We start from the raw sequence: 17,408 nt of genomic DNA, 5'->3' as shown, positions 1-17,408 counted from the left end.
GGGACAAACCCAGAAAAATGCTGGGTATTTTTTTTTAAAATCAACAGATCTGAAATTTGATGTTATTCTAATTGATTACAACATTGAAGGGATTTAAAAATCTTGCTGCTCAGAGTTGTGGATGGTGAGAATTGGCAATGTTTTATTTTGACCAAAGCTGGTAATTGCTCAACATCTTTAAAAATGGAATCGTGTCTCATGTGTCTAGGATGATTTGAATGTGGGGGGCTGGATTGGGACTCTTGATTCTATAATTGTATGTCAGAGAGTCAACTAATGGCAATTTTTAAGGACTGGGGTCCTGCGGAGACAGAAAGTGACAGAGAGCTAATCCCCTGCAGCCCAAGCCCTGGAGGATGTGCTCAGAGGGGTCTAAAGAGCTGGGCAGAGAGGGCACTATGTAGGAAAAATAGTTGATGGGACGTCAGGTGTGGGGTGAGATTTGGTTTCTAGACACTTCTACCAAGCATATCTGGTAATGGCAAGTATTGTTCTGCAGAAATACTTCTTCTAGTTCATTAAAGTTTTAATCAACTAATCTGAACCTAGAGGAGCTGATTTCTGAGGTATATACAAAGTAAGTGGGTACAGCTATAAGGACAAAAACGGCCATACCCTGAGTGACTATCATGAGACCTAAAGAATAAGAAAGGAATGTGAACAGCTCTGAGGTTGTTTTAAAAATTATTATAATGTGAATTGGATTTTAGCATTTTCCTCTTTTGTGTTGCTACCTTTTCAGTGTAAATATTGTTGATCATGCTGGAAGTTTCCTCTCAAAACACAGAGTTCATCTCTGTCCTAGACGGAGAGTCCTGGATTTAATTCCCCACGACCCCAGCTTGCTGTACTCTGGTTTCCTCCCACTGCATAGGTTGAGCCTCGCAGACTTTTCCTTCCACCCTTGAATTTCTATCTACACCACATCTTTGGTTGCACTTCTTCCCTCTTTCCATCTACCCAAACAAACAGAATAAACAAAAACGAAGACCACGACACAACACACTCCTCCTCTTACCCCAGCAACAGTGGCTCAAGTGTCCTGCTAGTTAGTGTAGCAATTAGTAAGTGAATGACCCCTAACTAGCAGACCTAGAATACTAAGCTTGGTTCTAAATGCAAGATTCTTTCCACTTGCCCTGGCCCTGTCTAGGCTATGCATGGGGCCAGATGCACACTTAAGAGTGGCCTGTAGACCAAATATCTAGCGTGTCTCTCAAGAATGTGCAGTGTCACACATAAATGCTGGCCCTGAAGTTCATAAAACTTTTTTTGGGTGTGCATTTTTTTCTGTAATTAGGTAGAGAGCCATGCAATATTTTTAATGTTGCTAAAAAAAAAAAGTCTAATGCCAAAACAAAAAAAAAGTCCCCAATCATGATGTTTCCAAAAAAGTTTATTTTATGCTTGACCCTTGCAGGGGTCTAGATATTTCAGGGTCTTCTTTCTTCAAAACACTTGCTACCTGCTTTCCAAGCCCTTCCTTCTCACAGGATAGAGCTGTTTCTTGCCACCCATCCAAATGGCTGACTTAACACGTTTACAAACCAGTTTACACTGATGCATAGTCCATCAGCAAGAATATTGATATATTTTTTCTGCATGTTTCGGTATATTTCATGTTTTCCAGTTTTGAAAAGGAGAAGGAAGTTGAAGAGAAATGAGACCCAAGGAAAGATAACAGGTTTTTGTACCTTGAGTTTTGAGAGGGCTGCTCTAACTGGCCCTGTTTTCTTTGTGCACTTTGAGGTATTCTTGTCCTGTGGGACCAGCTCCACACAGCTGGAGAGTATGCCCCAGGGGAGGAGCCGGAACCTTTGCTTTCCCAGATTTCTCTCCAAAGGGAAAAGAAAGGGAGAGGCCAATGGGGTGATGATGTTCATCTATTGAGCCACTTTTTTTCCCCCTGTGGGGGAAAAATACTCCCAAAGGGATAGAATAGTGATTACTTCCAGGGATTCCATTATTTCCCCAAAGGATCCTCTCCCCAAAGTTATGCCTTGGGGTTCCTCACTGAAGAACACAGGCAGAAGGGCTGTGTGCACTGGTGAAGGATCACCAATGAAACATCTCGGTGCCTTCCCAGCAAGCTCTGCTACGTTCAACAGCAGGTGAGAGTCACCTACCGCCCCAGCCTCAGGTGTGTATTGCAAAGTGTGAAGGCGCATCAAGTGACTTGCATTACAAATTAAGCTGGCGGAGCTCCTTCACATTACAGACTTCTTTTAACCTCCAGTCTAAGAAGGCTTAATGAGAAATAGTCTGTCAAATTTCATGATTTCAGTCTCTGCTCTTGTTTCTAAGGAGGACACACACTGTGTGGTGCAATTAGAGGAAACCAGGCTGAGCTTTCGTCATGCGACATGTAATGCCTGGGAGCCAAATGATGCAGTATTTTTAGTTTTAATTACTGGCTTGTTCTCCACTCCCTGCCCAACGACCTCCCTTGCTTTCTCCACAGAATCTTAATACATTCTCTTCCCCTCAAATCCAATTGGCTACATAGATCTTCATTACTCTCCAAACCTTCTCACTCTCCAGTAAAATAAAGGGAGGAACAAGAAATCAAACCCAACGAACCTGTTTTACACATCTTCCCCCCTCCAGGGACAAGAACTTAGCCATCTTCTAAAGGCTCCAGTGAGGTGGGAGGTGTCAAAAACACCCTTACCTCCCCCCAGCCAGTTTTCGACTTCAAAAAAACAGCTGTGTTAAAAATATCTCCCAAGAACAGCCAGCTGTTTATTTATAAATCTGCGCGCAGGGAAGCTTGATTTTCTCTGAAGTGTTTTCAAGAACATGCACGGTGTTTGGGTGAGAGGGGCCGGGGTTACTGGCAGCCAACCAAAGACTGCGGGCTCCTGGGAGGGATTGTCACAAAAGGCTGCCGGCGGGGATGAGGCCGGGGTGACAACGACGTCGTGAATAACTGGCTTGAAAATGCCCAGAGCTGAATGGGGCCTTTTCCTCGTCGGGGCCCTGGGAGCAGCTGCTGTTCTCCCCGCGCCCCAGCAGATGGTGGTGTCAGCCCGGCGCTCGGCACGCGGCCGCCCGCTCCGCCCGCTCCGCCCGCGTCCCCTCCCCTTGCAGATGGCTTAATCAGGACTCGGCTCTCCCCCGCCCCGCGCGTCTGGGCCGCCGCTGCGGACGTGGAGCCAGGCAGTCAAGTGTTGCTGCATACAGCAGGTAGCCTGGCAACTGAGAGCATAATACCGAGCAGATGGTGTTCGCACGGCGTGATGGACATCCCACACGACAGCCTGAGACAATCCAGGAATTCCCTGGTGACTCGAGGCCCTCTTTACACAAAATGAGTTCTCTCTCGGTTGCCGTGTATCTCTGGGGCTATCTCCCCCCTCTCCGAGTGACACCGAACGGGTTTCTTATTACCGACTTTCCTCCCAGCCCGCGGGGAGGGCTGCAGGTGGGGGAGGGCGCGGGAAGAGGACGTGGAAGGAAACGGAAGGGAGAGGGGACAGGCTGGGGGCGGGAGGGGACCGCCGATCGGCCCGGGGCGCGCAGTCCGAGAGGGATTGGCTTCCCGGTGGTCCCGGCTGCACGAGGCGCGCAAGGGGAGGGGCGGAGGCGCGGGCCCGGGGACTGTGGCAGCCACCGCCTGGGCTCTGCCACCGCGCGGTCTACCAGCAGCCTAAATGAAATTTAGGATTTTCGTTAAAAAGTCCCCGGGGGCGTAATTTACCCTCTCGACTCGAGCCTGTCTGCTTACAAGTCCTTCGGGGCCTGGGGCTAAGCAGGCGGCAGTGGGGCCGGTGCGCTCCCGGTCTCCCTGTGCACGCGGCCCTAACAAAGAAGCCGGCCCCAGGGTCCCCGCGCTGGTAGGGCGCGTGGCCAGGCCAGGCCCCAGCCCTGGGGTCTCCGAGGGCCTCAGCCAGCGCGCGCATTGCCCACGCATTGCCTGGCTCGGCCACTCCGCTTGTGCCAGTGGTCTGCGGGATACCGAAGGGAAGTACGCATGGACAGAGTCAGGGCCGTGGCTAGGAAAAACTAGGAATAAATGAATAAACATAAAAGATGTCCCAGAAAACAAATCTGTGTTACACACACACACACACACACACACACACACACACACACACACACACACACACTCACTCTGAACTGGGTCAAGTAATTTTTTTTTTTTGTTGTTTTAAATTCATCTTTGGGCCAAATGGAATTTCCACTAAATTCTATTTATCAGAAGACCTCTATGTCCAACCTCTCGGTATGCAGAAGCTCTCTCCTGTCAAGGTACTATCAAGTTTTGAGTTTCAGAGGTGGAGGTCTGTGAGAGGTGAAAGCTAACATCACAGGGTTGGGCAAGAGTTCAACAGTCTCAAGGCAGGGAGCAGCCAGGGACAACCACCGTGGGGCTGAACCAGGCCCCTGGCGGTGACGGCCACAGGTACAGGCAAGCCATCTGACCCCTCCAGCTCAGTACCCGTCCCCTGAAATGAAAATCAGATTTGACTCCTCCTTGACAATGGAAATTTGGAGATGGAAATGATTAAGATGCTATCCCCTCCCCCCACCTTGGGTACAATCAGAGGCTAAATCAGGGGTTCTTGAAGTGTGGTTCCAGAAGCAGCAGCATTAGCATCACTTGGGAGCTGGTTTGAAATGCATGTCCCCAGGTTCAACCCCAGGCCCCTGAATCAGATCCTCTGGGGGTGTTTTAACAAGATTTCCAGGTGATTGCCCATGCCCCATAGTTTGAGAATCACTGGCACAAATTTAATCCAGGCTCTTGGTCACTGACCATATAACCTAGGCCTGAAATAGGTTACAAACCTGCATTTTCAAAGGCAAGCCAGAGTGCTGAGTTGCTTATGTTTTATTGCAAATTCTTCTCATTTGGACAAAACTCTCATTTGCTCAGGGCAGTGAGGTTTGCTAACCTAAGAATTCCAAAGGGAGTTCAGGGCCATGATTCTTCCAGGAAGGAGAGTACTCCAGTTGTAGCTCTGCTGTGGAGGCTGAGGGGCAGCCCAACTGAGGTAGGTGCAGCCCGACTGCATCTGTTGCAATGCGTTGCTAAGGGAGCATCAGCGTCACTAGACTTCCCTTGGTGTGATATTCAGGCAGCACCATAGAAAGCTGTGATTTGAGGAAAGTCCCCTCTGGTTGGAAAGGGTTCTCAAATATGGAGAAGACCATACAATGGAAGAAGATAAACTAAACATGAACGAGGCACCTGCAACAGACAGAGCACTCTGCCAGGTGCTTTCACCTGTTTAATTCAATTCTTTTCTTGATCAGCCTCCCCACCCCCAGTCTCTTGTCTGATGTTCCACAGTGGGTGGTGGCATCTCTGGGATTCTGACTTCTCCATCACTGTCATGTGCATTTAGTCTTAATTGAACAGACCACCCAGGAGCATTATGGGGAAAAGAATCCCCGAAAGGGAAAGGAAGGGACCCAGAATAAAAAGGTGGAATGACTAGGATCAAAGAATGAAACTGAAAGTGCATAAAAAATATACATCATGTTAAAGTTTATTGCCTAGTACCCAAATCAGGATGCCCCTGATGTATCAACCTTGACATTTAAAGAAAAGGCATAAGATTAGAAAATCCAATCATACATGGGAGAAAGAAACAAAACATAAAATAAGACCTTAGAATCCCCTTTGAAGTTGATCAAGTGTCAGGGCAGAAATGTGGTTTCTGTATGGTGATATCTTGTACAGATTTCCCTTTCTCCAAAATGATTTTGCATTGTAGGTTTGGAGAACTCTTACAATAAATTTTTAGCAGAGTCTCAATAGTATCCATCCCATTTGCACCCCTGTGTTTCAGAAGATTATTAAAGAAGGGTAGATTAAAAGGGTTGCTTTATGATGTGTGGTGGTTGTAACCCCAAGATAATTGAATTTAAGGGCACTGATTATTAATTTAGGAATCTTATCATAGAAATAGCAGTAACTTAGGGCCCAACAGTAGGGCTGCTAAATGGTTTCAGCAAAGTTCTTTGTTTAACCTTCAAGAAGAAGCAGTCTGCATTGGGGGAACCCAGCAGACTTGGACAGGAACTCAGCTCCCCTGTGGGCCCAGTGACTGGCACACTCTGACCACAAAACAAGCAGCTTGTGGTCATACTGCCTTAGCTCTTGGTCATGTAGCGCATCCTCTGGGATGAGGGAAGTCTGAGGTTCTAGCTTAGCACCTGCAAAAGTGGGGACCAGTACTTTCAACTTGGCATTTTTTCTAAATTTCAATGAGCAGAATGGAGTTCCTACCTAGACATTGGATAAAGTAACCATAGTTGGCCTTCTTCATCTGTGGGTTCTGCACTTGAGCATCAAAAATCTTCAAAAAGACAGTGCATCTGTGCTGACATGTATAGACTTTTTCTTGTATTATTCCCTAAATATAGTATTAACTCTATTGACATAGCATTTGTGTTGTATTAGGTATTGTAAGTAATCCAGAGATGACCAAGTATATGAGACGATGTGTGTGGGTTCTATGCAAACACTATACCATTTTATATGAGGGAGCTGAGCAGCCACAGTATTGGTGGGGGTGAGGGGTAGTGTCTTGGAACCAATCCCAAGGGATAACTAAGGATAACTATATTTTAAAAATACATGGTTGGCTGATTCCCACCCTGCCCTCCATGACCAATCATTTGGGGGAAACTTAAAAAGCAATGTAGGGAGGGGCTGGGGATGTGGCTCAAGCGGTAGTGCGCTCGCCTCGCATGCGTGCAGCCCGGGTTCGATCCTCAGCACCACATACCAACAAAGATGTTGTGTCCGCCGAAAACTAGAAAATAAATATTAAAAGAATTCTTTCTCTCTCTCTCTCTCTCTCTCTCTCTCTCTCTCTCTCTCTCTCTCTCCTCTCTCTTAAAAAAAAAAAGCAATATTCCTTTTTAACACTCAAGCATAACCATTGTTAATATTTTGATGTGCTTTTCTTCTTCCTTTTAGCCTTTACCTGGTAAGCAATAATATTTTCCATGCTTCTGATCATGGCATACACATGAATGTATACCTACTGATTCTTACTGTGTAACCTGGGGGTAGTAGAAAGTTGTGTCTTCCCAAGTTCTGGCAGGGTGATATCATATGGCCTCTTTACTGGCAAGATCTTTAGTTCCTTGGGGACCACGACTGTGACTTTCCTAGCATCCAGCACAGAATTAGGTCCAAAGTCCAAATAATGAATATTTCCTGAACTCAACTAATTGGCTATGATAGAATCTGGCAGAGGGAATATGAGGTATATGAGGTGCAACTGGGGTGGTGGTGGGGTGGGTGGTGTTGGTGGTGGAGATGGCCCTATGAAGAACTGCTTGTCTGAGCTAAGGATGGGACCCTCTGCTAACTCTTAAAGAAAGGGTTAAAGTGGTCAGCTCGGTGAGAGTGCCATGAGGCACAGGGAAGGCCAGGCTTTCAAGGACTTCCTTGGGGGTAAAAATAACAAAAATACCATTTGTCCTTATCAGCACTTTGACCATCTTTACCATAAGTCCCTTCAGTGAAGACACACTGAAACACATTTGGAGAGTTATGTTTTTCCTCTGCCTTTGATGTAAATTATAGAGTCCTTTTGATCCCTTTGTTGTGTTTAATTCCACCACCAAAGCAACTCCAAATTGGTTAAAAGTTCATTAGTGTGCAACAATAGAAGCCTGATTGAATAAATTATGGCATATCCATACCATGAATACAGGGCAGCCAATAAAAATCATGCCTTCTCAGACTAGCTGATCACATGGAGAAAGGCCCACAATATATAGTTGGGAGAAAGGAAATAGAAACAGTTTCTAAAATACTGCCACATAATAATACTGCTAGACAAAGTGTTTGTGACTTTTTTATATTCTTTCAAATTTTCCATTATGAATGTATATTACTTTTAACTAATATACTATTAAAAAAAAAAACTCCTTAATAGTCTAAACTGCCATGGACTGGAATGTACTAAGTTCCTAAGGGACCCAGGTCATGTCTAGGACTGGACTAATTTTCCTTGAGCCTACTTTATGCTCTGGAGTATGAAAGTTCTGCCTTCAAGGCCTGTACATGGTGTGATCCACTGATTTGGGGGTCCAGATTCTATACACAGGCTGGCTTTTCCTTGCTTCAACAAACAGCTCCCACGTCCCAGGCAAGGCTCTGAAGGGCACTGACCATCTTCCAGGAATCCTTTGATCCACTGGTTGAGCTCACTACCCGGATCTCTGTGGCTTTTCTCCATTCTAGGCTGGAAACCACAGAGCAGGGACCAAGCCAGCCAGATCTTGAGAGTTCAAGAACTTGAGAGATGTAAGAGACTGCCCCTTGCCTCCACAGCTCACCTTCTCTGTGGGGAAGCAAGCCTGAGCTTCTAGGTGACGGCACCTGCCCCACAGAGGCCAGCATCCAAGTGGCTGCTGTCAGGACATGTGGACCGTATGTGGCTCATCGGCTGCTCCATTAGCCTATTTACATATGTTTCCACCTTTCTTTCCTTGGTTTGCAGGCCAGAAGGGGCAGCGGTCTCCGCTGTCTTCCACGGAGCTGCTAGGAAGAGGTCCTTTCTTCTCCAGCTACTATTTCCCCGACCCCAGCCTTTTCTCAGGGTCCTGCCCCTCTGATGAAGTCATCAAAGGTTGCAGAAGGGATGCACAGGCCTATCTTGTGTTATCCTGGGAGGCAGGCCAACGTTTCCATTTATAGTCAGGAGCATCACCACCCTGCCACATGGAGCCCTCCACTGCAGCCGCTCCGACAGGAAAGAGGGAAGGACTGCTGGGGTTCAGCTTCCTCCATCAGTTCCAGACCCTCCTAACCTGGGAAAGGGGGGCAAGGAAGACCAGTTCCAACTGCCGAGAAGAGCTGCTTCTGCAGAGCTCCCTCGCTTTGTCCCACTGACACTGCCGGAGGGGTGACCTGTCAACCTGCTCTCCTGGTTTTCTGACTGCTGAACCTGGCTGTGGGCAAAACACACTGAGTCACAGGAGGCTGTGGCCCGTGATGAGGGTCTTGCCTCGGCCTTCCTAAGAGCAGCAGCCTTCTCTGTGGGGGGGCTGGGCCTTCAGGAAGGTAGGACTCAGGAGCCAAGCAGAAAAAAGCAGCAACACTGGGAGATCTGGGATTGGTACTTTACATATTTAGAGATTCTGGCTGAAAACCAGCTACTGGAGGAAGCAGGTCTAGGAGAGGGGCTCACCCTTGCTCAGAGAGTGCCCCGGGCCAGTGGGGCTGGGGCAGAACAGACCCTAAACCTCACATCCACAAAGACCCTTGAGTGTAGACTGTTAGATCTTTTCTTCAATCAAGCTTTGACACAGAGACACCGAGATGGGATTGAAAGATAGCATCTATTTTATAGCTTTCAGCTGTACCCTGTTACTGGAGAGACTTCTCTGTCCATTGTCAATTAATATTCTTTCTGTGTTCCCTGTATATGTTGCTAAGAGTATAATTACACTGGCCTGCACTTTCAGAAATTATAACATCGCTTTTCCCTCCCCTTAACCCTGTAGACATTTCTTCATTTTGTAAATATACCTGAGGACTCTAAAAAAATAGATGTGGCCCAGACATTTTCTTTAATTTTTTCAAGAGAAAAACATAACAAATTTATTAATATGCACATGGATATAGGAGCCATAAAAATAGGAAACTAAAAAATACTCTCTTCAAAGGGGAGAGGGAAAGGGGAGGCTAGTGGAAATTTTAGAGATGAAGTAAATGATTTTTTAAAGAAACGAATGATCCCAGAGAATGTACAATGTCCTGAACAAAGTTCCTCTGTGGCTTGGGTATTTTCTTAACCTTGAGACGAGCTAGGGACAAACTGGGATAAAAATGATCTTAGAAAACGCGGACCTGAAGAGTCTCCTCCATTCATTCCACTTGCATCTTGGTAACCACAGCCCCTGACTCCACACCCCACACACAGTTACCTGGACAGAGCAGTCTGGAATCATTAGGAATCATCCTCGCTGCAGATCTTTTTTTTTGCCACCAGGGATTGAACTCAGGGGATCAGGGGCATTTGACCACCGAGCCACATCCCCAGTCCTATTTTTTTTTTTTTTTGTATTTTATTTAGAGATAGGGTTTCGCTGAATTACTTAGCACCTTGTTTTTGCTGAGGCTGGCTCCGAACTCATGATCCTCCTGCCTCAGCCTCCTGAGCCACTGGGATTACAGGCCTGGGCCATCGCGCCCAGCTCCCTTGGCAGATCTTAAACTTCCACTCACTTTCACGGCAGCTGTCTCAGATGGTACAATGCAGCAGAGCCTGGCCACTAGCTGGCGCTCATAAATATTTACTCTCATTATTATCACTATTAATAATAATGAGGAAATTAGAAATGTTAGGTGGAGCCTAGACTTTCCACTCCTGGCTTGTTTTTTTTTCTAAATGGTCAGATCAGTTTCTTAGCTCTAGGAAGGAAAATATGCCTTTTTGCTTAGGATAAAAACGAAGTAGGTGGCTAAAGTAGATGGATCTAGGCTGGAGTGGGAGGGAAATCTATGTGAAACTTTTATTTGAAGTGAGGAATAAACCCATTCCTGTTGACAATAGCAATATAGGTCTAAGATGGGGATTATAAGCTCAATGTATTTTGCAACTCAACCTCTGTGGAAAAATCTTACATGTTTTGGCTTATGTGTCTTTTAAGTAGTCCCCGTTTTCTATTTCTTTCTACCAGAAGCTAAAGCCAACTCTGACCTCCTTACCACGATTGTACCTTCAATATCCCTCCCTCCCGCATATCCTTTTCTAGAAGTTTCTTGGGTTAATTCTCCCTCCCCCTAGCTGACCCCCTTTCAGGGTCCAAGTGGGATCCCTGACAGCATCCTCGAGAGTCACACACCCACAGCTTCCCGTGTGAGCTTCTACGACTCCTGCCACTTGGCAAAGGTGGCTGCTTGCAGGAGGTGAACATCAGAGCAGGGGGCAGACTGACTCTGGAGCAGGACAGGAGGTCACAGCACTAAGGATCCTGTTTCTCCACATTTCCCTGGTAGACACACCTCCTATCTTTTTCTTTGCCCCAACTAATTTCTTTCTCCCTGGTGTGTCTTGCTCCTCCTCATCCTCCCCCATCCTAAGAAGAGACCATTTCTCTCTCTCTCTCTTTTTTTTTTTAAAGAGGGGAGAGAGAGAGAGAGAGAGAGAGAGAGAGAGAGAGAGAGAGAGGAATTTTTTAATATTTATTTTTTAGTTCTCGGCGGACACAACATCTTTGTTGGTATGTGGTGCTGAGGATTGAACCCGGGCCGCACGCGTGCCAGGCGAGCGCGCTACCGCTTGAGCCACATCCCCAGCCCAAGAGACGATTTCTCAATCAGCAGTGGTTGGATCCCTCCCAAGTCAACCAGTCTTTTTTTTTTTTTTTTTGGTATGGGGATTAAACCCGGAGGCATTCAACCACTGAGCCACATTCCTAGCCTTTTTTGTATTTTATTTAGAGACAAGGCCTCATTAAGTTGCTGAGGTTGGGTTTGAACCTGCAATCCTCCTGCCTCAGCCTCCTGAGCCACTGGCACACTGCTCTTTATTTCAGTATTATTATTTTTTAAATGTAGTCATAGAGAATGTCCAAGGAGAGAAGGGGCCATCGAGTCCCTATTAGTAAACAAAAGTGATCCTCCAGGGAGCAACCCCACATGTGTTGAAAGAACCCAGGGTGCAGGAGCTGTCTCAGGAGCTATCTCAAAAGGTAGGCCAGAGTCCAGCCACTACCACCATGGAAATTGGCTGTAGCAAGGTCTTCGGGGACAGAGCCCAAATGTATCCCACAGTCAGATGCGTGCACCCCGCCTCACCCCCACCCTGAGGAGCCTTGGAAGTGTGAAATATCTGACTCACTGGCTGTGAAGGATAAAGAAGGGGGACTGAGGGCTGGGGTTGTGGCTCAGCGCTTGCCTGGCATGTGTGAGGCACTGGGTTCGATTCTCAGCACCACATATAAATAAATAAATTAAATAAAGGTTCATTGACAACTAAATATGTTAAGGAAGAAGAAGAAGGAGGAGGAGGAGGAGGAGGAGGAGGAGGAGGAGGAGGAGGAAGGAGGAGGAAGGAGGAAGGAGGAAGGAGGAAGGAGGAAGGAGGAAGGAGGAGGGAGAAGGAGGAGGAAGGAGAAGGAGAAGGAGAAGGAGAAGGAGAAGGAGAAGGAGAAGGAGAAGGAGAAGGAGAAGAAGAAGAAGAAGAAGAAGAAGAAGAAGAAGAAGAAGAAGAAGAAGAAGAGGAGGAGGAGGAGGGACCGGGTCAGAGCATGCATTGCCAGGGCTGCTCAGAGTTCCGGGACCTGGCTCCAGAACTTGGAGCCTATGCCCTTCACAGGACACTGAACTGTACCATGCAAACCTCAAGTGACATGTTCAGTTTCTAGATCTTGGAGAATAATCACAGTTAAACAAAACAAGTGAGCACACACTGACTTGCTTAATATGACACAAGAACCTATGGGTTTCCAGCTACATTTGGGATTTTATGTGAGATAAGATCCTATCACTTCATGGCCAAAATGCATTTATCACTCAGAAAACAAGCATCCGCGACAAAGCCTACACCAGAAATCTGAGAGCTAGAACCTTATATGTGGAATATATAATTTGCCATTAAAGTTTTCTTTCAGTTCAGATTTTTTTCACTTTTAAAATGTGGCATTGCTCAAGGAGTGGGTGAGGGTCTTCAGCACCCACAGCACAGTGGCAGGGGTTGTGGGGGCACGAAGAGAGGTGCTGCCATGGCGCTGCCCCACAGGATGCTGAGATCCACCTGGGAAGACAGGCTCCACCTTGTGAGAAGCTCAAGGGCGATGCCAGTCGGTCAAGGGTGAAACTGTGAGAGCTGTGCTCTGGTTCCATTAGGTTTCCTCGAAGCCATCCTGGCGACCCCTGGATGGTCACAGTCATGCCATGGCATGGTGGAAAGGGGCCCAAATGGGGGAGAGAGAGAGAGAGATGCACAGGACATGGGTAACTAGGGCTTGTATGCCCTGGGGCCAGTCACTGAGAATTCTCTGGTTCCACTTGGCGAGAGATGCATGGATAAGGGGTGACTGGACTGGGAGCCTTGACCGAAGTGTAGGTTTGGATGTGAATGAGAAAAGGGGGAGGGGAAGGGGAGGGGCAGCCACCTACAAGGAGGGAGGGAGTTGACAAGTTTGCTGGGGTATGTGGGAAACAAGGGTGGCAGAGGGTGGGCACAGGAAGGTCTGCGCGCTGGTGAGACATCGGACTCCACTGATGGGCAAGAAGGATTGGGAAGCAGCTCTGGGGTGAGGAAGCTGGGGTTCCATTACTGCAAGGTATCTGAGGGTGAGAGTAAGAGTTCTGCCCTCTGGACCACAGGCACACGTCTGGCTCACTTTGTCCCATCTCCAGTTATTCTCTCTCTCTTCTTAGCCCACCAGGCTACAAGAAATCTGGCGGAGATGGTGAGCCCTGCTTAAGAATAGGGTGTGAATAATTGCAGCATTTCTTGTCCTCCCTACTCTCTACAAGTCGAATGTATTTAAATGTGAATAGTATTTTAAATATACCACCTGGTTTTAATGGGAAGTAGGACAGTAGGTACGTATCTTGAATATTTCCAAAGTCCTAACAACATGTCCTGGGGATGAAGGGAAAAATGCCAAACGGTAACAGGAAAGAGCATCAAAACCCCTTTGAGAAGAAACTTTAAAATTCTGTGCTTCTTCAACTTGTTTCTCCGACTTTTCTCTTTCCTGCTAAAGGTCTCACTACCTTTTATCAAGGAAAAGCCTGACAAAGAATAATGAAAGTTATAGAGTGGCCCAATTAAGGGTTTTAATAGCAAGTAGTCTTTGTAACAAATGTGATAACTAATTATTTCCTAGGCTAAAGCTCTTTCTGGGATGGGAATAGTCGGAAAACCGCTCTAGGTCTTATTGCTAAATCTCCTTTACCACAGAGATGGTGTTCTATTTTTATGAGATGGTTAATACAAAACACTTCAACAGGACAAAGCTGCCTGGGTCACTGGAAATTTGTGATTGAAGTTAAGAATATGTTGGTGGTTCCAGGTAAAAATGTGTCTCACGCCATCAGTTTGGGGACTGAGTATCTTCTCTGAAGACGTGAAAGATTTTCATTCTTTGAAACATTTCCTACCCCTTTGAGACATGGAGTGAAAACACTCAGGTCCCCAAACTCAGGTCTGGGGAGGGTCTTACTTTGCCTATTAGTTGAATCTTCCAGCCTAAGAGAGGGACGGCAGGTCTCCTGTGTGTCCTCATTGCCTTGATCTTTCCCGTGGTGTCTAAAGCAACTAGCTTCCTCAGACATTGGACACAGGGCCTCCTCCGCAGGTGGCCATTTGCTTTCCTGTCACCCCACCTATCTTGTATGGAATGTTCTTTCTGTCCACCCACTGAAAGGAACGTGTCTAACTATGATTATTTCTTTTATTAAACATGTAGAAGAGAGACCGACCGCTGCTCTTCCTTTGATCTAATGGTAATAAGGTGCTCGGGGCAGGTAGGGGTGGGGCAGGCGGCTGGTGCTGCTGTCCTGGGCTGGGCCCGACCTCCTTGCTCTCCTCCGGAGGTTCACCAGGAGGAATTCTGGGCCACCTGGTTGTGACTTTGCCTGGTGGCCAGAGGCCAGAATCTGTGGCTTCTCATTTTCTGTTTGTGCTTCTCTGTTTCTCTGTTCTGAGCCAACTGAGTCCATACGCTAGGGAAGCGCTGGGGTGAGCAGAGAGGGAGGCCCTCAGCAGGTGCAGGGAATGCAGTGTACACATCTTACCCGGGGAAGGGACAGCTTTTCAAGATTGCAGACATTCTGAAGGGAGTCAGCAGGTGGCAAGAACAATTTATTTAAATCCTTAAAACTTCCTACCAGATTCACCGCTGACAAAGGAAATGTACCCTGGAGTATGGGGAAGAGAGGGGGTGGGCAGAGACATGGAGCACTCGGCAACCTTTTCCCCTTTAGGACAGGAATGGTTCCTTCAAACATCTACATCCCTTTAGCTGAAGGTTGAATTATGGGGAGCAAGTTTTGAAAATCTTGTATGAGGGCTGGATGTAGCTTAGTGGTAAAGCACTTGCCTAGCATGCAGGAGGCCCATCACAGAAAAAAGTATCTCATATGTTAGTTTTTCCTTGCCCACACAATCTTTTGACTACTTCTTGCTAAGAGCAACAGGAATGAATACACATCTAGAAGTGCTGACCCTGTGCGGAGGAGATAGGGAAGTCAATTCCCAGCAACGTGGCCTGTGGCACACGAAGCATCTGTCTACTCAAAGGCCTCCATCCCTTTAAATGGTGCAGTGGCTAATCCACAGGATGGTACTTGGGAAGTGAGGTTTAGGGCACGGGGCCATGGTGGAAATGCTTCCTAGGATGAGGTTTCTAGGGCTGCTAACCACAAGTCTCTATGCCTATTATATCCCTTGAGGGACTCCAGAGAAACAGGTCAACAACTGGAAATAGAATCACTAAGGACTTGAAAATCAGGAGGAGGGTCTAGAAGCCAAAGACCCAGAGCTCAGGTCAAGAACCAACAGTGGGGATTAACACTGGTGCTTACATCCAAAACAGACAGCAAGGGGGAGGAGAGGACAATCCACAAATGGAAATGACGGAAATCATCCCAAGGGAGCAGGCTGCTGCGGGAGCCGAGTCAGCTAAGAAGAGACCAAGAGCAGCCGTGGGGGCACCCCTCCATCTCCATCTCCAAAGCCAGGATAAAGGCTGATTTGAGACACTCTTGCCTCCAAACCATGCTTTCTGCAGTCCATACTTTTTTTTGAGTAAGGAAATGGAGCTCTTGGGATGACATTTCTGTTTTTCTTTCAGTCCTGAATGCAACGGGCTTTGGAAAGATGGTGGGAGTGTGGAAAGGCAAGCAGGGGACGATGGAGGGAGGTCCCAACCTGACTGGGTAGCTCGCCAGCAGCCATTCTCAAGCAAACGCCACCTGGTCTTATTTGTTGGAGGTCTCAGAGACAGCCTGTCCGGAGGCCTCTGTGTGCATGCCACCTTTGGTCCTGCGTCTTTGATGAACAGAGGGTGCTCATGCCCAGGCTTTGTGGCTGCTTGAGCCTCTGAGGTTCGCGAGAGGACACCCCTTCCTCTTTGGAGGCCCCCAGACTGACAGCAGAAAACCAATCCAACAGTTCAAGGATAACAAATATTTTTCTTCCTCATGAAAGATTAGGAATGTCTTCAAATTGGGACAAATGATGGTTTTTAAATGTATAGTTTCTATATTCACAAAGATATCTATCCTGATGACACCAAATTATGGCAAAGTTCCTACGTGACCTAGTATTCTTGCTTCCCACATTTCTTTGCATTAATAAAGCTTTTAAAAACATGAACCATACATTAATGCTAAAATGCTAAAAAGTTTTCACTAAGAGAAACCTCAACTCGGGCACCATGAGGCCAAGTTATAGGTTTGATGGCATTAACATAGACATTTGCATATATTCTCTCCTTAATCTGTTTTCTTACAGACCTGAGTGAAAAACTGGATTGTTCCAGCCCCAGGAACAGCTTGGAAATCTCTCCAGAGACACAGTACTTATGGTAACAGGAACTATTCTTTTGACTTATGAGCTCTGGTAACTGTCAAGGGGCTGAGGGGCGCCGATCAGAGAAATCTGGAGAGACACGAATCTGTCAGAACACGTGAAAGGACTTGACAGGAGGCTGAGTTCGCGCTGGACAGGGTGCACGAACACTTCTGGACAAATGCTAGTTTCACATGCAATTCGCAACCCTGTGGTGGCAGTGCTAATTGTTGAGGTTGCCGCCCAAGTGGCGAACCAGACAGGAGCTCTCACTCCATGGATGAACCGTAGAGCCATACAGTAATTATTTTCCAGTTATTCTGAATGTCCATCGTTCCACTATCTCTTTGTCCCCCGCCACATAGTGGAGTTGAATAAGAACCTCCATCCTTCTAGAATACACCCCAAGTGGAATTCATGTTATTTGAAATCAGCGTGAGAAAAGAGATGGCAAGGGGCAGCTATCATTTCATTAATATGGATGGATTATTCATGTCACTAGAGTGACAGCGAATTTGATTGTACCCTCAAGTGCCAGTAGGATGCCAAACGCAGCCGTGAGAAACACAAAAAAACAAGGAAGGGCAGAATGCTTTGGAATTTTTGTGCAAGAAATCAGATTCCCCGCCCCCCCCCCCCTCAGATAAGGTAGCTTGTGGTTCAATGCCAAGAGAGAGGGGCGAGGGCTGAAACCCCTGGGCGCCTCCCACCCCTACCTATGAAGGGAAGAGAGGGAGAGATCCTCCTGCCCTTTCCTAGGTGGCATTAGAGACTTTACAAACTTAATGTGGGTGTCCTTGTGGGCCACTCCATGGCCAGTCAGGAAGGTGAGGCCTTCCAGGAGGCAGGTCACGGGAACTCCTGAGGACAGTTCAGTGTTTGCTGCCTCTGCCCCAAATAGAA

General features: G+C 47.0%; 1 protein-coding gene across 2 annotated transcripts in view; it reads right to left on the bottom strand.

The window, feature by feature from the left end:
* The window catches only part of Maml3 (mastermind like transcriptional coactivator 3), a 392,101-nt gene that overhangs the window by 13,472 nt on the left and 361,221 nt on the right, over nt 1-17,408 (bottom strand). The gene's annotated exons all lie outside the window — the stretch shown is intronic.

Source organism: Ictidomys tridecemlineatus, chromosome 9 (genome assembly GCF_052094955.1).
Source record: "Ictidomys tridecemlineatus isolate mIctTri1 chromosome 9, mIctTri1.hap1, whole genome shotgun sequence".
NCBI lineage: Eukaryota > Metazoa > Chordata > Mammalia > Rodentia > Sciuridae > Ictidomys > Ictidomys tridecemlineatus.
The sequence above is the reverse complement of the archived record's forward strand: the minus strand, read 5'-3'. Positions and strand labels throughout refer to the sequence as shown.